Here is a 17974-nt window from a genome sequence, read left to right on the forward strand (position 1 = left end):
CCAGCACCCTCTCTGTCCAACCAGTGCATCATGTCCCTGCCCAAGTAGCTGACACACACACACACTTTGAGATAAGAGTTTTTACAACCACATAGACACTCATGGGGAAGGCTGGCACAGGTTCTCCAGCTGTGCCCCTTTTACAAAGACTATACGGTAGAAATCAGTGCCACCACCTATCTAATATTTATCAGCTACTCAAAGGCCCTTAAAAGGGTGCCCAATTATTACTGTGTAATATTATTATCCAAATGGTAATTGCGACTGAACAGCAAGGCTTATTTGGAGAGACTTGGACAGTAATCACTATATACATGCAATGTACTCTAGAGCTTAACTTATCTCTTCACAAAACAGCCACACTTGAAAGGTTTTAAAATATTTAATAATAAAAAGTCAAAACGCAAGACAATACATTTTACTACATAGTGCTAGTCAAGAGTTCAGAGATCATAGAGAAATACTTAAAATAATTCAGTAGTACAGTTCTGACATCACAGAAAAACACTTAGTCTAATCTTTCTAGTTTCTAGCTATTTCTAAGAGAAAACACAAGTCTAAGATAAACTTACAAATAGAGCAAAGGCAGTGCTGAGTTGGATGGTCAAGACAAAAATGCTTAATGCTCTCTGATTCTCTCGGTTTTTAAAATCACATTCCTGGTTCACATTACATCATTCTTCACACTTTCTAACAGAAAATACATTGACATTCTTAACAACTCCTTTTGTTATCTTGCAGTTGGTCAGGAAGCAGAGCAAAATAATACATTTGCATGTTTAAATCTAGCAATTTAACTCTTAACCAACAATAGAAAGAATGTCTTCATTTAGACATTTCGGCACCATGTTTAGATCAAAGGGTCACAACATGCTTTACTTGGTCAGCTTTCTGCCAGCAGAGTGCACTGTTGTTGCATTTTTTGCAGTTCCACATCTAACAGCAGTCTTTTCACATTTAAAAGACAAACCTATGGCTTATATTAATATGAACAAATGACAGAATTATCTACAAAATTTTATCTGGCTAGTCTGGCAGTCTTCACAGACCCATATATATATATATATATATATATATATATATATACGCACACACACACACCCAGACACACCCACACACACACACACACACACACCTACATACATATGTATGTATCTACTTTGAAAGATCGAACTCTTATAATTACGAATGTTAAATTACAGAGATGACAATCCTGAATGTTTATTTTACTGAAAGTGCTAAAACACTGATTGTTACAATATCGAAAACTAACAAGTAAATGAATAGGAAACTCTTTAAATATATAGGCATATATCTTTAAATATTTGTATAAGATACCTACTCAAATATGTTATGTATCATGGTCCAGGAGTTATCAGTGATGTCCACTCAACAGCGGTAGGTCAGCTACAACAATTTTGTATTTTACGTTTTTGCAGGGGTTCTGCACCCCCCTGCTCTCCCCTGTGGGGGGTTGCTTCCCCCAAACCCCTGCAAATTAAATAAACTAACTCTGAAATCGCACTACAGTGATGAAATGGGCAAACTTCCTGTTCCCCTTAGCTGGAGGGGAACATCATTTACACAAGACACGCACTCTTCTGCACAGACCGACTGGAAAGGTACTGTTTTAATAAAATGGCAGAAGTAAAACAAGCACTCCTTGGTAAAGAATATGTTTACTATTTGGATACTAGTTTACATGTAAAGAAATACTGCATTTGTAAGTAGAAATGCCTACAGAAATGCCAAGTGTTAAAAATGTAAAGAGTATATTTATTTAGCATCTATTTAGTAGACTTTATGCTGAAGTATATAGGACCTGTACTTAATAAATGAACAATAAACTTTTACTTTAAAAACATGTATACATTATTGAGTTTCTTTAAATACTAAACTAGTGCAGGGAGCGATACATAACATTTGCACATTACATTTCAATATTATGAACACTGATGTTTTAAACTTTCAATAAAATAAACATTCAAGATTGTCGTCTTGGTAATTTAACATTCACAATTATAGGAGCTCGATCTTTCTAAGTAGATCCATATTTATCTATATGTATCCATATTTATATTTATCTGTCTATAATGTTGTTCCTTTCAGGTGATATATATATATATATATATATATATATATATATATATATATATATATATATATATCACCTGAAAGGAACAACATTATAGACAGATAAATATAAATATGGATACATATAGATATATATATCCATATTTATATTTATCTATCTATAATGTTGTTCCTTTCAGATGATACAAACTATCTTAAAAATATGTGCCAAAATATCTATATGCTATTAACAGCCCGTCACTTTTCTTCTGCTTTGACCTTTTCCTTCACAAAATCACTTCTTTTTGGAGCCAAACCTTTTTATCAATCTTGAAAGAAACATATACATAAATATATACTTATACACATAAATAAATAACATAAACAAACAAGCACACAGACAAACACACACACTCACCAGATAATGCTATATTCTTGCTTTGCTAACCTGTCAGAATTATATTAAATATATGCAGACCATTTGTATATATTTAATGAGAGTAGGCTTCTTTGTCTTATTCCAAATGATAAACTGATATATGTGAGCTAGCATTTACCGTCAACAGTGATCTAGCAATTATTGTAATTGTGCATGTCTGCCATTTGTTATAGAACAAAAAGTATATTGATATTTTACTATACATGTCTTCTTTTCTGTTCATACCCCAAGCATCCTATTTTAACTTTCTTTCATCTTTAATTTCCCAGGCCTCCTCTTTTCTTGCCAGTGGATAATCTCTACAATTGTCAGATACAGTTTTCTAAATAATTTCACTAAATTTGAAATGTCATACAGACATGTCTGACAGACTTCAGTTTGTGATTTTCTTTTCTAGCCCATAGAAGTTTTGAACGAAAAATAAATTTTTACATAAGTGCACTCAAGGAAAAGAAAAAGCATGAAACCTCATGGAAGTATTTTGAGACTTAATTTTGCCACTTCTTTAATTTTCATTTACAAGGGCAATAAGACGTGAAGCAAAATAAAACCGGTGACCAGAACTAGAAATGCAGAACAAGAGTTTAATGTTGTTAGGCATTTGCTGTTATGGATGCAGTTGTCAACAAAGTTATATTGTATGTTAGCTTGTTCTGTGAGAGCAATCAGTTTAACATTGCTAGTATGTCACAAATCCTTTGTATAATGCATAGGTTTGGAAGACATAACTTTAAAATGTTAGTTTAGGCTAAGGAATCAACTCAAAGAAGATACTTAATTTCTTTTTGTTTGGTGCTTCATACTGCACAATTTATTTAAGACCATTCATATAACAGCATATTCTGATGTCATTTTGATAATAAATAACAGGCACACACATTATTTCCACATAATAAGAATGTAAATATAAACCACACTTTAAATGAATCTTTTATTCAATACACCATCAAATATTTTGCCCAGTATAATTTTTTTCATATTCAATTACTTGGTAATGGGAAACCAAACAGGACTTGTTAAAATCATTGTGTGTAAAATAAAGCTTTACTTAGTACATGTTTATTTATTGCTTATTTTATTTATTTCTTAACTGGGGTAGAACACTAATCAAAACTGATAATTTTCAGAATCAGTCCAGGAATACATTTAAAAAAATGAATGTGATTGCCACTATATTACATATATATATATATATATATATATATATATATATATATATATGTATGTATATATATGTATATATATATATATATATATATATATATATATATATATATATATATATATATATATATATATACTATAATCAAAAGAGAGACTGAGATCAAGTTTGTTATAAAGTAATGGTACTGAAGATAACATATATGGATTATTAGTAATTATAATACCATAATTGTATACAGGGTAACAATGGTATACCTGCAAACTGTTTCTGCAGTAAAGATGTAGCATCACAATGCTAGTAATGATATTGTTGAGATAGAGGTGTGACAGACAGAGTGAAATCCACAGAGGGATGGAATAAGAGATGGGGTGGGAGGTGAGTAAAAGGCTAGATTGAACAAGTAATCTCCGTGGTATCCCCAAAGTCTCAAAACAACCCACTAAAGTGTAGTGGGTCCAAAAACAAGACATTGTAAGAAACTTCTCTGTGTGGAAGATTTTCAGTCCATATATTTCTAATTAATCACTGTATATTAATCAGATCAGTCAATAGAAGTAGAAGTAGCGAACTTAAACTCGTCTTAGCTCAAAACAAAACAAAACAAAAAATAATAATAGAAAATATATAATTGTACAGCATTACTAAGTATTCAAAAGTAATCCAAGCAAGGCAGGCAGTCTGTTTCTAGTCGAAAATCCTTTATTAAGTACACAGACAAGCGATCCAAGTAAAACAAAAATAGTGTAATAATTTCCTCCCAAGCTTTCTAAATATACTTTTTATCAGGCATGGAAGTGGTTTACTGTGCTGTAAAACAAAGTGTTATTGCTACACATGTTAAATTCACATTCCTTCCCCCATCAGTGTGACATTCGAGTTGGTCCTGCCCTACTTAGTAGCTGTCATAATAATATATAACCCTTATGTACTTTAAATAAAATGTATAATGATGTGGTACCTCTTATTTAACCAGATTATTAAGTAGATTATTAAGTCTGTGATTTTATCCAAGACAATATACTACATGGCTGGAAATATATCAACCTTAGTCACTCAACCTCCCCAGTAGAAAAATGTTAAGTAATTCCACAGAGAATAACAAATGCAAAAATAGCTGCATCCTGACATACACTTTGGATTATTACAGTATCAAAAATGTTATTGAAGGAAACTGGGACATTGTCACAGGAAACCCTTTTCTGATTAACATCTTAGGTGAAGCCCCATCATTTGTTTATAGGAAGGCCAGGAACATTAGAAGTTTTGTTGAATTTAAACCTAGACCATATGAGAAAAGCACTAAAAGATGTGAAACTAATTGTACATTTTGTATATTTATACAGCAAGGTGATAGTTTTTATTGCCCTTATTTAAAGAAGATCATTAAAACTAGTGCAGAGGGTGACTGTAACACTACAAAAGTAATTTACAGGGCACAGTGCAATGAATGTGATGCATTCTATGTGGGAAAGACTGTAAATAAACTCAAGCATAGGATTTCATGTCATCTGTCAGAAATCCGCTCTAGATGTAAAAATAATGCACTAGCCAAAAACCTTTCTCTTCATAAAAGATACACAGGTTTTACGTTCCAGATCCTGGATTGCATAGACATGGGTGATCTTGAAGGAGACATCCCGAATATTCTGGAGAAACATGAACTCATGTGGCAATTAAAGCTGAACTCTTTTAGGAAGCCTGGACTAAACTACTACTGTTCAATTAAAAGTGCACTGGAACTTAGAAAATTGCCACATTGTTTACATGAATAATTGTATTTTATTTTATTTTATTCTACAAATTGGTTTTAAATACCATTTTAAATCAGTTGAAATTTAATTGTATATTTTGTTTCCATCATCATGCATGCATTTTTTCTTATTTTTATTTTTTTTGGTTCTTTTTTCCACTTTATTCAAAATGATGTGTAATAACAATACTAACTAATTATACAATTCTATCTATTTTTGTAGATTGTTTTTAGGGTTCTTGTACACAGACCTGAAGTGGTCTAGATGGACAAAAACGATCTTTGTTTACAATAGGTTATGAAAATAGAAATACATTTTTACATGCAAAATGTATATGTATGTATTTATATATATATTTTTTTGAATGCCAAATGAACTAAGATTGATATATTTCCAGCCATGTAGTATATTGTCTTGGATAAAATCACAGACTTAATAATCTACTTAATAATCTGGCTAAATAAGAGGTACCACATCATTATAAATTTTATTTAAAGTACATAAGGGTTATATATTATTATGACATTTACAAAGTAGAGCAGGATCAGCTCGAATGTCACACTGATGGGGGAAGGGATGTGAATTTAACATGTGTAGCAATAACACTTTGTTTTACAGCACAATAAACCACTCCCATGCCTGATAAAAAGTATATTTAGAAAGCTTGGAAGGAAATTATTACTCTATTTTTGTTTTACTTGGATCGCTTGTCTGTGTACTTAATAAAGAATTTTCGACTGGAAGCAGACTGCCTGGCTTGCTTGGATTACTTTCAAAAACTTAGTAATGCTGTACAAGTATATATTTTCCATTATTACTTTTGTTTTGTTTTGTTTTGAGTTAAGACAAGTTTACATTCGCTACTTCTACTACTATTGTCTGATCTGATTAATATACAGTGATTATCTAGAAATATATGGACTGAAAATATTCCATACAGAGAAGTTTCTTACATTGTCTTGTAAAAGGCTACATTGGTGGCATAGGAAGAAGAGAGGTGATAGAGCCTAAAAAGAAAGAAAAAAACCTCAGTGAGAGTGTGCGGTGTTAGTTGGGTGAGAGTTAATAATGGAAAATGTGAGGATTAGTGGTCTTGCAAGAATGTGTAGGTAATACTGTTGTGATGATAATATCTTCCTAAGGCTAGATTAAGATTTCTTTTTAGTTTGACTCAACATCTGGTAAAAGAGGGGATGGACTTTAAGCGAGTGAGTGCCATGTTTTTGTGTGCATTACCAAGAATGCTGCAGCTGATAAATGGAGTTTGTTTAAAGGGCCTTCAGGAATGGTAACTGAGTATGAATAGAAATCAAAATTGTAAAAGGTGAATCGTTTGGAGAGTCTACTAGTAAAAAAGAGGAAGGAGCTTATAGTTATGAGTTTGTAGATCACATAACATAAAGGAGGTATAGAGTTTAGTGTACTGGAAGCTGACTGGGTTTTTTTAAGGTGTTGCAGTAGTGTTCTCCTGTGAGAGAAAGGACTATAAATGAACTGATGCTACTTAATGTGTTTTGAAGAGAGTAAAAGCCTTTTTTATCAAGTTGAGCAAAGATTGGTTGGAGTACACTATACTCTTCCTAAAGTGTCATCTTGATATAAAAGTTCAAAAACTGACTACAGATCATATTCTGGGACAAAGAGTAAATAAAGGCATTGTCTGCCTTAACCCCATAATGTGAGCTACAGTTTCACAATTATGTCTTATGAAATAGTGTACCCTTTGGTTTCACCATTTTTCTACTTCAAACAATTTAGCTTTGCAATTTTTCACTCATTCTGCAGTACTATTGGTGTACATGGGCTCAGAATATGCTGTGTAGTTAGTCTTTGAACTTTCAGATCAAAACAGCTGCCTAGGAAGGAGCTAGTGTAGTGCATGCAGCATTTGTTCAACTCTGTGATCTTAGTGGTGAAATAGAGCAGTCTGTGTAATACAACTAACATGATGATTTAAATGCAAGCTGCAGATGAGAAGCTCTGCAGAAACAGCTAACTTTGCAATTTTATTGTTGGTTGCAGAATCAAAGCTCTGGTGAACTGGAGCAACCTGTGGGACAGATACATAGGAGGTCAGTGCTCAGAAATGAATCGTGTGCTTCCTGAATGAAGTACCACTTTTTTGTTGTTCGCAAATAAGGTGAGAAATCGTGGAAAACAGGTGAGGCATCTCATTAAATTAGTGAATACAGTGCGTTTAAAGTATTCTGCATTAGATTTTGGTAAGGATATACAGTTCTCATTTAAATCCTTTCTTTTCTTGTTTTTGACAAACAAGTATTGGCTTCTGGGAGCTTTTCATGCTCATTTGGTGTAGAGATAGTGTCAGACTGAATTAATTAAATAGAGGGAGGAGACCAAAAATGCAAGCATGTGTGCTCCAAACACTTGGGAAAATGTATAAGGTTCTTCATATTTTAGATCACTTTGTAATACTGATTTCTAATTTACCACTGTGATAAAGTTATAAATGCTTGTCATTTCAACCTACTTTAGCAATGTATTTTTCCTTTGTTAAAATGTACTCTTTGCAGTAAAAAATAAAATAAAATAAACCAGAGGTAGAAACATCAAAATGCAGTGACTCTGACCTAACATTTGATGGTGTGGCTGAAATAACACATGCTGATAGTAATAAGTATGATTACAATACCTTCTGAAGTTAAATTTGTAGAGTCAAGTAATTTTGTGCAACTGGAGAAGGAGCTCATTTATTTTCAGATGATGGAATAAGATAATTTAAAATAAAATAAAAAAATACAAAAAATATTCAAAAATCAGATTTTTTTTCCATTCCATAAAATGGATGGATGAATAAGAAAATAAATAAGAAAGCAAACAAGTAAGCAAAGATGTAAGTAATGCTGAGTTTGCAGCAATTAATTTCCATGTCATTGCTATGCATGCAGGGGATGTATTTGTTCATTTCTTTTTTGGCATCATGAATAAACTACACCTTCACTAATGAGTTAAGTTAATATTTCCCCTAGTGTGTTTTATATTCTGCAGTTGTTTGTCACATAAATGTTCTACATATTGATTATAGTAACTGACTGAGTCTGAGGAGTGGTGCTTCTTTATAGTAATTTTAGATATAAATGAGAATAGATGCATTATAAATAAATGTATGTTATCAGTCTGCTAATGTGCTGTCTAGAACAAATGCAACTACAAAATGCCAAATAGGAACGGTGAAAGAAAATTATGTGCTAAGATAATGACAATAGTCTCATTTATTTCTGTAATTTGTAAAGATGGGTTAGTCCCACTGATACACTATAAAACCTTTTATTTGACAGGCCCATTTGTAAATCAACTCTCAAAATACAGAGATTAAGAGACCATTTTATTTGAAAATTGGCTTGCTTGTGGTCATAGTACATGCATTTTCTACAACTCACACAATAAAGCATTGGCATATACCATTTAAATAAGGGTATAGAAATATTACAGAGCATTAATAAACTAGAATAAATAATCATAAACATAAAGCTTACAAAAATATGAGGATTAATAATATATTACAACTGAGAATAAACTATGCAGTGAAATGTTTAAACGACTTCCACTTAAATTACCATTCAACATTAAGAACATGTCATAGTGCTTAACATCAAATAATTATTTCTTTGTCTTTTTTTTATTAATGTATGAGATGGAAAACAACAATAATCATATGCCTTAATGTACATATTTCTTCATTACTCTTCTTTTTAGCAGAGTTTAACCCACTCTGAATCCAAGTCAGAGAAAATGGTACATTGCAGTGCCAAGCAATGTTTGGTGTAAGAATGTTAGTAGACACTTTCCATGCTATGTATGCACTGAAGGACCATGCACTATATCATCCATCCCTCCCAATAGTACAGATTTTTGCAGACTGTCCTGATTTTTGCCTCATATTTTTGTTCTTTTCCTCATACATGTGTGGTATTCTGGTAAATTATTGAATACTGAAGTTGCTAAATAATACTAAATAAAGTATTAATGCAAAACTTTTATTCTAGCAACTTTCTAGATTTATAGGAACAATATTTAAATTCTGTCCTTGTTTTTGTGCCATTGTCCCCCTCCCCCCATTCTTTCTGGCTTTGTCCAGATTTCTTGTACTAAGAGGTTGAGAGATATGGTACCATTTGTGCACTGAAGGACCATGCACTGTACCATCTTTGCACTGAAGGACCATGCATTGTACCATCTACACACTACAGGATCATGCACCGTACCATCTGTGTAGTGAAAGACCATGCACTATATCACCTATGCATTGAAGTGCCATGCACTGTACCATCTGTGTAGTGAAAGACCATGCACTGTATCATCTATGTATTGAAGGACCATGCAGTGTACCATCTGTGCAGTGAAGTACCATGCACTGTATCATCTACACAGTGAAGGACCACACACTGCATCATACATGCACTTAAGGACCATGCACTGTGCCATCTGCACACTGAAGGACCATGCACTGTATCATCTGTGCACTGAAGGACCATGCACTGCACCATCTATGCACTGACGGACCATGCATTGTACCATCTATACACTGAAGGACCATGCACTCAACCATCTGTGCACTGAAGGACTATGCACTGTACCATCTCTGCACTGAAGTATCATGCATTGTACCATCTGTGCATTGAAGGACCATGCACTGTACCATCTATGCACTGAAGGACCATGCACTGTATCATCTGTGCACTGAAGGACCATGCACTGTACTGTACCATCTATGCACTGAAGGATAGTGCACTGTAGCATCTGTGTACTGAGGGACCATGGCCTGTACCATGAATGCAATGAAGGAATATTCATTGGCCATCTATACCCTGAAGGATCACACACTGTACTCCAACAATTACCAGATGAGGCTTTGATTTGGATGACTACTGACATCTGAAATGTTTTTAAGTCTGAGTACTACAATGACAGAAATTAGACATATGGAGAAAGCACACAGCAGACCAGAATTCAAGGATTCACTTTACTCTTTGCTAAGGCTAGGCTAATGTGAGTACAAGTCACATGTCTATTTCCAGAATTTAGAAACATTACTTTGATATACGTCTGAATGAAACTGATATAAAACAGAGGTTTTCGCTACCACAGCTTGTGTGGCTAAAACAAAAGGAACTACAGCACTGGAAGCAAGTGCTCATAATGCAAAAAGGCAAAAACTGAAATGGTAAGCAAATTTATTACAAGGTGACTATCATGTTCACTCCCATTGTGTTATGATAGACTAGACCTTCAAACCACAGAACAACTATATATATATATATATATATATATATATATATATATATATATATATATATATATATATATATATATGGGTCTACTATGTAACCTCGAATTACTGAAATCCTGAAATTCAGTATTTCAAAATTACATAGTCGAAAACCCAAGCACAACTCACAATTCTGAAGACACACAACCGCGAAATTCAAAATGCCAAAACTATGCTACACATACAGTACACACATAAACACAACCCCCCCCCAAATCAAATAAATGCATCTACACTGCACACCCACACTTATATATTCTAACTCCGAGATCGCACAGAAACACAAATAAAACTCACACACACGCATCTTACAATCCCTCACACACACACATCACAGTCACAACACACACTTACACACACCAAAGCCCCTAACCAACACATTTACACACATAAACTTACCTAAATTCAACCGATACATCACACTGCACCAGTGGAAGCAGAAATTCAACATCTCCGTGCTTCGGAATTTTGAATTTCGCGCTTCTGCCGGTTTCAGAACTTTGTGTTTTCAGCTATGTAATTTCGAAATACTGAAGTTCAGGATTTCAGTATTTTGAAATTACATAGTGGACCTGTATATATATATATATATATGTATATATATATATATATATATATATATATATATATATATATATATATATTTATATATATATTTATATATATACATATATATATACATATATATATATATATATATATATATATTTATATATATACATATATATATACACATACATATATATATATATATATATATATATATATATATATATATATTATATATGTGTATATATATATATATATATATATATATATATATAGAGAGAGAGAGAGAGAGAGAGATTTTGATATGGATATCAGATCTCCAAAAGAAAGAAAAAGGAATCAGTGCTAATGCACACATAAAAAAAAAAAAAAAAAAAAAAAAAAACATACCACCAGTGATTTCCAATGGCAAATATGAATCAGCAATAAGCACTTTGATATTTGCCATTTTCTGGATTGGGTACCTGTGATGCAGAGCATATGAACTCTGTGACCTGTAAACAAGCCCTAAATAATGTTGTTGCAGAAACAAAAAATATCCACTATGTCATGATATATAGATAAAAAAATCTCATTAAATTTTATTTAAACAAAAATGGGTATATTTGTCTGGTGAACATGTGCATTTTTATTGATGGGTTCCCAGTTTACACATGCTTGTGTTAAATGAGAGGCAGGAGGGAATACAATGAATATATATTTTAAAAATGGGTGTTCTTCTGCATCAAGAATGCAAACCATGGATTTTGTCAAAGTCCTGAAATTAAAACATGACAATTACAACAGAGAATGATGCAGCCTACAGCAGCTATTCGTAGATTTATTTAAATCTGTATTATTACCCTGCAGTTGTGGTACTCTGAAACTCAAGACAGTGTAGTGCCTGCAAATTTGCTGCTTTTGAAAAGTAAGGGCCGGATTCATGATGGCTTGCACGGAGTCTAAGAGTAGAGTAAGACTCCGTGCAGCTATCATGTCCGACGAGCGATCCAGGAACAGCCTGTAGGGGCATGTAAGAGAGCTTTTAAAATGGCTCTTACATGGACAGGGCAGGGATATGCAAATTACCTCAATTGCAGGCAAAAGGCATGCAAATGAGGTTGATTTGTGATTCAGGAAACCCGTACCTGTCTGAGTAAGAGCAGTGTTATTTGCAGAAATGTACTCAGTTGACAACTGAGTACAGTTCTGCAAATAGCAAAACGGAGCCATGACAGCTCCAAATAAAGGTTGCATCCAGTGCAGGAAGCATGCCAATGGCCAAGTATACGGCCATTGGAAATGTTTCCTGATGCAATATAAAAATAAAAATATTTTTTTTTCTGCCGATTTCTGATGTTTAAGCATAGCGCAGCACCGCGAAAATGGGCTGTGCTCTAAAACCCAGAATACTAAAAATTAAAACCCACAAATGTGGATTTTATCGAAATTGTTAATGTACAATGCAAGGGAATGGCAGGCTGAAGACAACATGGCCACCGAGTAGCGGTTGCTAAGGGGGGAAGCTCAGTCTAAAACATGTAACCAAGCATTAGTAGGCAATCCTATGTAAATGAGTGTTAGGATAGTGAATCGCAAGTTTACATAGCAAATGAAGACAGTCAGTGGAGTGTAGGAGTAGGATATGGGGAGTAACAGAGTAGAAGATAGGTGACATCACGAGGGGGGTATGTATGAAAGAAGTGAAGCTCATTGGAGCAGAGTGGCATGTGTCAGCTGTCATTTATACATCATGGAAAGAGGTGTGTCAACAGGTAGGCTAGGGAAAGGCAAGAAATGGAAGGTGTATGCCATGGATAACACCAAAGTTTCTTGCTGAGCGGGTATGCGTGCGTGTGCGCACCTGTAAACCCAAGTAAGACAGTGTGTGCGCGTGTACGTGAGTGAGTGCGTTTAAGCCGGAGTAAGCATGTATAAGGCTGTTTAAGGAGTTGTAAGCATGTTTGCACTGGTGTGCGCGTGTTTTAACCCGAATAAGCAAGTTTTAGTCCGTGTAAGCATGTGTATGCGCGTGTTAGCTGCTGTGCATGTGTTTGCGCTTGTGTGCGCGGCACTCCCCCCGAGGAAACAGAAAGGAAAAAGGAAGCACAACAAATAGTAGGACGCTACCAGGGAGTACTAGCAGAGCTAACAGGTGAAAACAATCAGAATCAGGCAATTGCACAGGCAGTACACTAGCCCAGCCCAGCCTAGCACTTAAAACTCTACAAACAACAGTCCATTATGTTTCTCACAACAGACACTGCAGTAAGCTAATAGAAGTGAAAACTGAAAAGCTTTACTGAGACAAAGAAATGTTAGGAGCTGCCATTGCTGTTATAAGGTGATATATGCAACATGCTGAGGGTGGTGACAATGGAAATGCTGCAGGACAATCCAGAGTGAGGAGACGGAGAAGACTGTACAGGCCCAGGGTAACCTTCCAGAGGCTACATGAGCTGGAGATAGTGGAGAGCTATTGAGTGGACAGAGACCTCCTGCAGCAAATTGTTGAGCTGTGCAGGCCACGCCTCATACACAGAACCAACAGAGGGGAACCCATCCCAGTGGAATCCAAGGTATGTGTTGGCCTAAGAAAACTAGCAACAGGTACCTTCCAGAGACCAACTGGTGATATGATGGGGATATCACAAGCATCAGCATCCAGGGTACTACACCAGCTTCTGGATGCCATGTCAGCACATGTCGGTGATCATGTATATTTCCCCAATTCCCGTGAGGTATTGGCCAGCAATATACGTCTCTTCCAGCAAATAGCGGAATACCCTGAGGTAGTGGGTGCAATAGACTGCACGCACATATGCATCAAAGCACCAGCCGGCGAGCGGGGTAGGGTCTACTTCAACTGCAAGGGCTTCCCTTCCATCAACTGCCAGGTTGTGTGTGATGCCCAGGGCATAATACTGAATGTGTGTGCAGGCTGCCCTGGAAGCTACCATGATTCCCATATCTGGCATCTGACACAGCTGTATCAGACATTTGCCAATAGGGACATCCCACATGGTCACCTAGTGGGGGATGCTGGCTATGCACTGAAGCCGTGGCTGATGACACCCATCAGAAATGTACACACACCTGAACAGGAATGCAATAATGAGGCACACGCACAAACACGTAATGTAATAGAGCATGTGTTTGGGCTGCTCAAGTCATGGTTCCAGTGCCTGGACACATCTGGTGGAGCCTTGCAGTACTCACCAACTACATGTACCCAAATTGTCATGGTATGTGCTGCGCTACATAATATGATCCTGCGAAAACAGCTGCAGCAGGACCAGCATAGGCCTGGGCCAAACAGCCCCCCACCATTGCCAAGGCCATCACAGGCAGACCGTGACTCAGAGGAGGAACAACCTGAGCCTACCCCAGTAGGCAGAAGGAGGCGTGCCCAGTATGCTTTGGCCTTGGCAAAGAGGCAACGCATAGCACATACACTGGCTCAGTAGGAACTCTGGAAATGATACCTCTCTCCGACTCGCACATAAAGTAAAAGGGATGCCTAAGTTGACACTACCTGCTTCCAAACATGTGCAGGGAGTGTAGTATGTGCATCCAACATAGGCAGCCCTTCAGCACCACCTAAGGCATGAATTCCATGTGTTAAGCAATATAAAGCAGTGCTAAACAGCAAATACCACCATGTAGTATATGCAAACAAAGTCGCACACACCAACTAGCACAACTGTGGTCAATGTTCAGAAATATTGGGCAACGTCCAGCAATATTGGTGAATACTGAGCAATATCGGACAAGCCTGGTCTAAGTAGGGCATAGCTGAACAAAAGCCAACATGCTCATATTTGCTTAACAGGCCCTTAAGCAGTCTGGTCTGCTCAGTATGAAAATATAAAGTAGTGATGGGCCTCGAACCCAGGATACTGTGCACTATAGCCAAAGTACTGGACCACTAAACCATGACAGTATTGCAGTGGTCCACCTGTATGATGGAATGTTGATAAGTCTATGCAAAGTATTCCATGGAAACCCTGCAGGCACAGCATAATCCTTGTTGAGTTATGACACAAAGGTGAGTCCTGCAGTGAGAACAGAACCTGACTTCCAACACACACAGTATAAATGTTAATACTGGTCATGTTCGCACACATCAACAAATGTAGTGGACCTCAGATAGCAACATACTGAAGGGTCACACTGGGCATGCTCACACACTTGAATAAATGAGACAAATGTCAGGCAACAAAACACGGAATGGCAGAACTGGGCATGCTCACACACTTAGGCCATGTCTGAGTACAGCAGTGGGCCATGCATATCTGGCAGTTGCATGGGTTACCCCAGGAACCTTTCACTATACAGTAATCTGCCCTGTGCATACAGTTATATGACAACAGACACATCTATAATATAGTGGAACCCTGTCATAATCAAATATGTTCTGCAGATACCGAAGTTGTTCATGGAAACTGGTAAAGCAAAGATGATAAAGACCTGCAGACAGTATCAGCAATAAACATTGTGCATCTTGAACATTAGCATAGGTTCAGAGGTCAATACTAGGCTATCTGCCCTAAGGCATGTTCAAGCCTAGCCAGAGTGTGTTTGGCATTCGCAACCCTGTCAGATTACTACACTGTGTGTGTGAATAGTAGGTCACAAAAGATAGCCCATGTATGTTTAGGCTAGTGTGCCTCTGTCTAGCATGGACACAGAAGATATCCCAGGGGTAAATATACGATCACCCATACAGACATCAAGATGTCTCCAGTAGGTGGCTCTGCCTATGTGAAATTGGGATTACATTCTGTAGTGAGTGGAGCCTCTGGGATAAGAATCTGTCCCTCCACAATGTCCTATTAACATTTGTGCTGAGGTATACGTCCCTGGAGTGTGTAGCTCCAAGGGAATTGGATATCCTGAGATGGAGCATGTCCAGTAATTCTGGGATGGGTATAGCTGTAAACAGCAGGCACACATCATATCTGAGTAGGTGGTAAGTGACTGAGTAGAGCTGGAGTTACTGCATCTGAACTATGCAGGGCATCTGTGTGAGTCCCTAGATAGGCTTGGTGAGGACCTTCCATGGCCAGTACAGTTGCTGCAGGTGGCAGGTAAGGTACACCCCAATTATGGCATTGTAACCAAGCATGGATGTGATGAGTATAGGGGCACAATGACTTCACTCGATCTAGATGTGAAACCATATGGGATAAGGTGGCCCACATAGAAGGTGTGTCCAACCACTTTGGCAACGTGAATGTTAAAGGCGACAGTACAAACAAGTCATGTTCTCAAAGCCCTTACAACTCCTACCGTATGTAATGGAGTACTACCTATGTGGTAATGTGTGGGCATGTTGTTATTCCCAAGGGGGATGACTATGCAACTAATGGCATTTAGCTGTAGGCCATGGCTCAGGCACCAGTCATCCATCTCTGTGTGACCCTGATTGAGTATGCATGTGGCAGCTGGAGAGTTGATCATGGCACCCAGTTTGCAGTCAAGTGCAAACATGTTCAGCCATATTACCCCTGTGGTAGCCTGTACGTAAGACAAATATATACTGAAGAAGAGAGGTCCCAGGACCAAGCCGTGTGGGATGCCATGTGTAACTAGTGTATAGTAAGACATGGCACCTGCAATTCTGACCATGTGGGTGCTATCCCTGATTTAGGTATCAATCCATTGTGTGAGATATGTGTCCATATTGACTCTGGTGAGCCTATTAATAATGGCCCAGTGGGTTATTGTGTTGAAGGGTTTTGCAAGGTTCAGGTAGGCTGTGTGGACAGCTGTCCCTATGTAGATGGGCCTGTTAGCCATTTAAAAAATACAAACAGGTTCAAGAGGCAAGATCTGCCCACAACAACGTGTAGGACACAGTCTCTGTAGGTTCCCAATGTCTGTGTGTATGAGTCCTATGACAATATGCTCCATAGCTTTGCAGAACAGGCTACATAGGCTTATAGGGCAATATTGTCTGTGGTCCGTTTTGGCACCAACTCTGTGGAGTGGGACTACTGTCACTGTATGCCATTCCTTGGGTACATATCCTGTGGTAACTCCGATATTGAACAGTGATGTAATGTGAGGGTTGCGTCTGTCATGATGCTCGTGTATGATGCAGGCTGGGACACCATCTGGTCACATTGATACTGTGATGTACGCTGTGGGGAGGGCAGCACTCACCTGTTAGTGTGTGATGTCAAGGAGGTTATACTCTGTTTGGATGGATAGTTGCTCCTTAGGGGGGATGGGTGGGAGACATCTGCACTGAACCTGTTTGCCAGGATGTAGGCAATGCCAGTGGGTTCAGGGTAAGTTTAGTCAGTATGCAGTAACTCACAGCATATCAGTGAGTGTCCACCCAGGTTCCTGACATAACTGAAGAAGGCCGTGTGATAGTCCTACGTGTCTGTTGCAATTGTCTGGTAGAAGCAACCCTTAGAAAAGTACATGAGTGATTGTAGCTGTCTGCTAGTACAGATCACAGATGCCTTCCCAGTCTGGGATTGTGCTCTAACATGTAGTAGCTTCCTCCTGATGTTGTACAGCTTATTAATGGCTGGGGTCTACCAGACAGGTCCCCTGCCATTGTAGTAGTGGGTCCTGTTGTTATTTGGGATAGCACAATCCATGCAGTCCACTAGGTGTCTATAGAATGTGTATGTAAAGGATGCAGCAGTGTGAGCCGTATATGCCATTGTCTCAGGATCTCTGAAGGATACCACCTTGCTTCGGTGAAGTGA

Source organism: Protopterus annectens, chromosome 3.part0 (genome assembly GCF_019279795.1).
Source record: "Protopterus annectens isolate FY-2018-M chromosome 3.part0, PAN1.0, whole genome shotgun sequence".
Classification (NCBI taxonomy): Eukaryota; Metazoa; Chordata; order Ceratodontiformes; family Protopteridae; genus Protopterus; species Protopterus annectens.